Source organism: Zea mays, chromosome 4, assembly GCF_902167145.1.
Source record: "Zea mays cultivar B73 chromosome 4, Zm-B73-REFERENCE-NAM-5.0, whole genome shotgun sequence".
Classification (NCBI taxonomy): domain Eukaryota; kingdom Viridiplantae; phylum Streptophyta; class Magnoliopsida; order Poales; family Poaceae; genus Zea; species Zea mays.
The window spans coordinates 103,112,562-103,119,852 of NC_050099.1; positions in this window are offsets into that span (position 1 = coordinate 103,112,562).

Sequence of the window (7,291 nt, forward strand, 5' to 3'; positions counted from 1 at the left end):
ATGCAGGCTTAGTTTGGCATCAGATTTTGGACTAGGCTTACGGGTAAATTCCCCTAAAATGTTGTAACCCAGGGAAAACTTTTATGAGCAAGGAGATGAATGCAATCATGTTATCCTCGTCCGATTCAGTATTATGTTATGACATTTTTCCGTATGATATAAAGAATATTGTTTGGAATCATGGATTGAGATAACAATGGCGACAATCTCTGTTTTTAGATGGCAGCTAGGCAGCATTGCGGGCAGAACGAGCAGGTTCCCCCGCCACCTCTTCTAGCTCCCACAGTGCAGGAGCTGATGGCTCAACAGAATGAGATTCTGTGGCAACTATTGCAGCGCCAGCCCCACCCTCAGCAGTATGGTGGAGGCCAGCCGCAGCCGCCCTTGTTCACCAAGGCAGAGGATCCGCTAGACGCCGATGTGTGGCTAAGGGTTGTGGAGTCCAAGTTCCCCCTCCTCACGGGAGCTTGCCCTGACGACGTGAAGACTCGCTTCGCCGCAAAACAGTTTTGCGGACCTGCTCGGACATGGTGGGACCATTTTCACGCCATGTTACCTGCTGATCACGAAGTGACATGGGAGGAATTCAAGACTACTTTCCGGGGACACCATATTCCAGCAGGGATTCAGGATCGCAAGCTGAATGAGTTTCTGGCATTAACCCAGGGAACTCGCACTGTGTTGCAGTATGCCCAAGCCTTCAACAACCTGTGCCAGTATGCGGGCTATCATGCAGATTCTAATGAGAAGAAGAGGGACCGTTTCCGCAGAGGTCTCAACACCAAGCTGCGTGAGCACCTCAACATTGTTCCGGCTGACAGCTTCAATGAATTGGTCAACCTGGCCATATCACAGAAAGACTGCATTATAGCTCATCGGGCAGAAAAGAAGAGGAAGGCACCAATATCAGGACCCTCAGCTCCACCCCAGAGATTCCGAATTGTCTCCAACAGTCAGGGTAGAGGATTTCAGCAGCAGACAGGAATATGGATTATCAGGCCACCTCAGCAGCCGCAAGCGCCCAACCGTTTTCTAGCTCCCGTCCCAAGGAACAATCAACCTCCGCAGCAGCAGCAGTTCCGCCAAGGGAATGGAAACAAATGCTTCACATGTGGCAATGTGGGCCATTATGCCAAGAATTTCCCAAGGAATCAGTCGAGGCAGATGCAAGCACCAAACCAAGATAGAAGAAGAAAGCAGAAGGTGCAAGTCAGACAAGGGAAGCTCAATTTCACTACTTTGGAGGAGCTACCTGAAGGAGCATCCGTCAGGACTGGTACCTTTTTAGTGTTTAATCAACCTGCATTAATTCTGTTTGATTCTAGTGCATCACATAGCTTCATTAGCCATAAATTTAGCGTTAAATGCCAACTGCCTTTCTATCATACCCAAGGGTCTTTTATGATAGCAACGCCTAGGGGCAAAATTGCAACAAACCAATTAAATCGATGTGTGCCTATTCAGCTGGGAAGCAACATTGTCAAAACCACCCTCCTTATTCTAGGGATGGATAATGTGGATATTATTTTGGGAGCCAACTGGATGACCCGGCACCAAGTGGTGCTAGATGTAGCCAACCACATCATTGAAATCCATTTCCCAGTCTGTGGAAAATTCACCTTATTTTTGCCCAGCCAAGAAACCATTCGGTCATGTGCTTTTGCTATGATAGAGTTACCCTTGAAGAAAATTCCAGTGGTCTGTGAGTATGCAGATGTTTTTCCTGATGAGTTGTCAGGAATTCCAGTGCTAGATGTTAGACAAGGGCTTTATCCGCCCAAGTACTTCACCTTGGGGATGTCCAGCCTTGTTCGTGAAGAAGAAGGATGAAAGCTTGAGATTATGCATAGATTACAGCTGTGGCGGAACCGCCCAAATTATTCCAACTTAAGTGCCCAAGTCGCACCCTCAAGGGCAGCAACACTTAAATCGGAATAACCTGTCAATTCCTCGGATCTAGTTCGATGAAGCCACTATCAGGATCGAGTACCACATACTCACTAGAAGGCGAGACACAGAGAAATACAATAAAGCATAAAACCATAAATTAAATAAGTACTTAATGTTATTACATCATCATCAAAGTTTCAAAAGTATTAACCATTGTTCTCGAAATGCAACGGAAATCAACTAACGATAAAAGAAAGGGAGGATGGGAAGCCTAGCCCATCACTCCTCCTGCTCCTCTCCTGATGAGGTAGGGTCCCACTCGACTGTCCAGCCCGGTGGCGGGGTGGATGGCCAAGTCACTCCAGCAACCATGTCATCCAAGGTACCTATAAAATTGTGCCACAAGCAAGGCTGAGTATACTAATACTTAGCTAGACTTACCTGGTGTGAGGAGTCTACTCCTCTACCTCTAGACCATGAAGCTATTTGGCTGAGGGGTTTGGTTTGCCAAAAGCACTAGCTAAGTATAAAATCATGTTTTATCCTTTTAAGTTCTAGAATAATATTTTAGACTAGATGAGTACCTAGCTATTCATACATGGTATCAAACATTATAGCAATCAACATCTTTTGAAATTAACCTCATTTCACTTCTTACTCAATGCAGCAGCATGGATCAAGCAGTCTCATTAGCTGCGAGAAGCAGATGATTCGAATCGAGTTTTAACCTTGCAAGGTAAACCTAAACACACGACGTGGCGAGGCACTCCGTCCCCACACACATCAACCGTCCCCATCTTTTCCCTGGCAACAGAAAGGGGCTCACCGCCTTGGCATACAATGCCCCACTGGCCCCAGCTACCGTCGTGCAGTGACCGCACTTGTACCCACCATATTTGGAATGGGAGACCACGTCTTAGGACGTGTGAGGAGGGCAATCTGCGGGCAGGTTCACTCAAGTACTAGGCTTACCGATTTACCATATTTCTCGGCATTTGTTTAGTACGTTCAAACGCTTGACACATGGTACCACACATTAATCCTTATTCCAATTTCTGTCTCGTAGACAACGCATCCCCATGGATCATTGCCCACAGACCCTCATCATTCCGATATAAAAATGGATACAACCAATTCCTAACCTTGCGCGAGTGCTAGAAAAATCACTCGACTTCTACCGAGATCCCTAATTAGCAAAGCAGCTACTTGACGTAGCATACTATTATCCATCTCAAAAGGAATCCTGAGTTCATGCAACTATGGTTTCAGGCAACTCCTACACTTAAGTGCACAGTACAAGCCTACAAACATTAAGTGCAGTAAAATAGCATATATAACGGTTATGCATAAAACCGGGGCTTGCCTTCAAAAGCTGGGGCGGGGAGATCCTCGGTGGCAGGCTCTGGTGCTGGCTCCTGGACTCCCTCCTAAGCAACTCTTTGCTCTGGAATGAGTACGTACTCTCCATCAGCGAGGTTGCAATCTATCGAGTGCAATGAATAATATACATGCATGTTAATGATATGCAAATTTAGTAACTACGATGCATGGTGAATTAACACTAAGGTAGTGGGTAAACTAGGGTTTCTTTGTCGTATGGAGTTCTTAGTGGTGTATACTTACCAGTCTAGGTTTTTGAGTGGATTGAGATTTTGATCATCCCATTAAAGGTTTAGTGGCACTTAGGGAGGTCTTTTTGTAGTGATGATTGTACATTATTTTCTTCTACCAACCTTCTTTTTTCATTCTCTACTTATGCTTTTAAGGTGGGTTTACACTACCATAGTGATCTACAATTTTTCCAAAAATTCTGTAAAAATTACAGTGGGTTAATATTGGTCACTGTAGTCTATCCTATAAATTTGAGGTTAAAAATAAATAGGACAAACACTAGACAAAAATAACAAAAGTTAGGATAGAGGGTCACTTTGTACTACAACTCTTATTTAGGTGGAGGTTCTATACTAAGGGTTATTTTTGCTGGTATTTATGGGTAATAACATGCTTCTGTGCCAAAAATCACAGAGGGTGTCTTATTGGTTATTTAGTTGTGATTTTCTAAAGTTTAATGCCAAAAGGCACTTATAACTAACTTGTTATTTGAAAAATGTCAAACAACAAAACTTGTATTTTTCCTAGATTCTTATTAGCATAAGAGTAGTTATTCCCAAGGTTGGGGTGTTTTCTCCTTAGGATTATTTTTCTATGACTTTTCAAAGTTCTCTCTGTTTTCATTAAATAAATTGTGGTGCATTTTATTTGCACTGGATTAGGGCTCAACAAATTTTTCTTATGAACTACATCACCTAAGCAAGTTAGGAAAAATGTGGTTGCTCTCTGGTTCCCATTTTTTCAGCCCCCTTTTCATTTCTTAAGGTTTGTGCAAATAAAGTTTTAATGGATAAACTTTCCTTAATCTAGTATACTGGGGGGTTTAATATTTTTAAATAGTGTAATTACTAGCTAAGTATATCTCCAATTTTTCTCAACCCTAGTCCAAAAGTATTTCTATTTTTCCTCTGGTTATTAAGGTTTGGACAGTTTGCTTATTTTAATCCAAACTCTAAAAAGTGTTGCAGGAACCATGGTGTTTATTATTTTACTGGATAGTTCATAATATATAGGTCCTAACAAAAAAATTTTGACCAAATTTGGTTGAATAAAACTCGATTTATGAATTTTTCAAGTTCCCTGCTCATTTGAAAAGAATAAATCTAAAAGTTTAAAGGAAAATGGCTTTGCATCGGGGTCCCTAGAATTCTCCTTAACTGAATCATTTAAACCGTGCCCCTAGGAACTATTTACAAGAGTCACTAACTTTGCACATAACCCCCTGGCCTTTTCCCCTCCTTAACCCGCGCTCCTTCCTCGTCGGAACAATAGTCGAGGGGAGAAAAAGTGGTGGCGCGGCTTACCGGCGATGGGAGTGTGCCGGAACCGCCCGAATTATTCCAGCTTAAGTGCCCAAGTCGCACCCTTAAGGGCAACAACACACTTAAACAGGAATAACCCGTCAGTCCCTCGGATCTTGTCCGATAAAGCCACTTACCAGGATCGAATACCACTAGCTCACACGAAGGTGAGGCACAGAGAAAAATAATAAAACATAATACCACAAATTTAATAAGTATCATTAGTGATTAACTTATCGAAGTTTCAGAAATAATAACCATAAATTTTAATGCAACGGAAATAACTAACGGAGAAAACCGAGTAACATGGCGAAGCCTGGCCACGCTACTCCTCCTAGTCCTCTCCTGCAGAAGCGGTAGCCCACTCGACCGTCAATCCCGGTGGCAGGGATGAAGGCCAAGTCACACCAGCAACCAATCATCCTAAGGAGTACCTACAAAAATTATGCCACAAGCAAGGCTGAGTATACTAATACCCAGCTAGACTTACCCGGTGTGAGGAGTCTACTCCTCTACCTATAGACATGCAGTTGTTTGGCTGAGGGGTTTGGTTTGCCAATAGCACTAGCTGAGTCTAAAATCAAGTTTTAGCTTTGCAAGTTTTAGTATGATCCTTTTAAACTAAATGAGTACCTAGCTATTCATACATGGTATCAAACATTTTATCAATCAACATCTTTTGCCACTCACCCCATTTCCACTTATTACTCCATGCAGTACAATGGATCAAGCAGTCTCATTAGCTGCGAGAAGCAGACGATTCGAATCGAGCTTTTAAACCTTGCAAGGTAAACATAAACACACGACATGGCGAGGCACTCCGTCCCCACACACATCAATCGTCCCCATCGATTCCCTGGCAACAGAAAGAGGCCCACCGCCTTGGCGTACAATGCCTCACTGACCTCGACTGCCGTCGTGCAGTGACCGCACATGTACCCACCATAACCAGAATGGGAGACCACGTCTCAGGTCACGTGAGAAGGTCAATCCACGGGCAGGCTCACTCAGGTACTAGGCTTACCGATTTACCATATTTCTCGGCATGTGCTTAGTACGTTCAAACGCTCGACACAAGTATCCGCACGTTAATCCTTATTCCAATTTTGTCTCGTAGACCACGCATCCCCATGGATCCTTGTCCATAGACTATCATCATTCTATTATCAAAAATGGATACAACCAATTCCTGACTTCGCGCGAGTGCTAGAAAAATCACTCGACTTCTACCAATATCCCTAACTAGCAAAGCAGCTACTCGACCTAGCATACTAGTATTCATCTCAAAGGGATCCTGAGTTCATGCAACTAGGGTTTCAGTCAACTCCTACACTTAAGTGCACAGTACAAGCCTACAAACATTAAGTGCAGTAAAGTAGCATATATATAGTGGTTATGCATAAAACCGGGGCTTGCCTGGAATTTAACACTTAGATAGTGTTTGCCGGGGGTACTCGCTTGGCGAGCATCCACTGGTTAAGTCCATCATTCTTCAGGTTGTCCACCAACTGCATCTTGTGGTTGGCACCACATCACTTGCACGATCATCGTCTCTCGGTCCTAAATGAGATGCAAGATGCATATGTATGAATATAATGAAAAATATCACAAGATATATAAATACACGGTAGTGAACTAAACACTAATTAGTAAGACACTGCAACAACTATACGCAAACGCTAGTTATTCATGTGTCATTGGGCACACGTAAACACTACCACTGGAAAGATAATGACACTTACTATACTTAACTAACACAAACATGACATCACAAGTATGAGCATTTATTTAATTTGCTACGACTTTTCATTAGTTCTTCTATTAATCACACAAAAGCATTCCAAACACCGGTTTAACAGAGGACCTATGCATCAATGGCTATGGAAACTCCTATATCACAATCAACTAGAGAAGGAAACATATAACATAAGACACATATCTCATCTCAAGCTTAGCTATTACAAGTCTATGTCTGTTAAGTGCTAACTAAGCATTTTTAGCCAAAAGGGTGAACTAACAATTAAATGAGCACATGTAGTTATTTGTTTTAATCATAACTCTTCAAATATTAATCAAAAACTAGAAAATAGGATTTTCTGGAAAGCTTAAAAAGTGCTCTACAACTTTGGTATTTTCACCTCAACATGATTCAACACTTAGCAAGGTCAAATTGTGCAAACACAGCAGCTCTGTCCAGATTTGGACAGATTCAGATTTGCAACTTCAAAAATTCACAACTAAAGATTCAGACATCCAAACAAAGTGATCTTAGACTTTCTGAAAAGCTAATTAAATGTTCTACAAATTATTTATAAACATCTCAAGGTGATTCAATATTTAACTAAGGATAGAAGACACTAGAAGACTTTGCTGTCCAGAACTGTACAGATTCAGTCTTCACATTTTAAACATCCACAACTTAATTTTCAGATCACCAAAAAGAGTGATCCAAGACTTTTTCGAAAGCTCAGCAAACGTACTACACAACT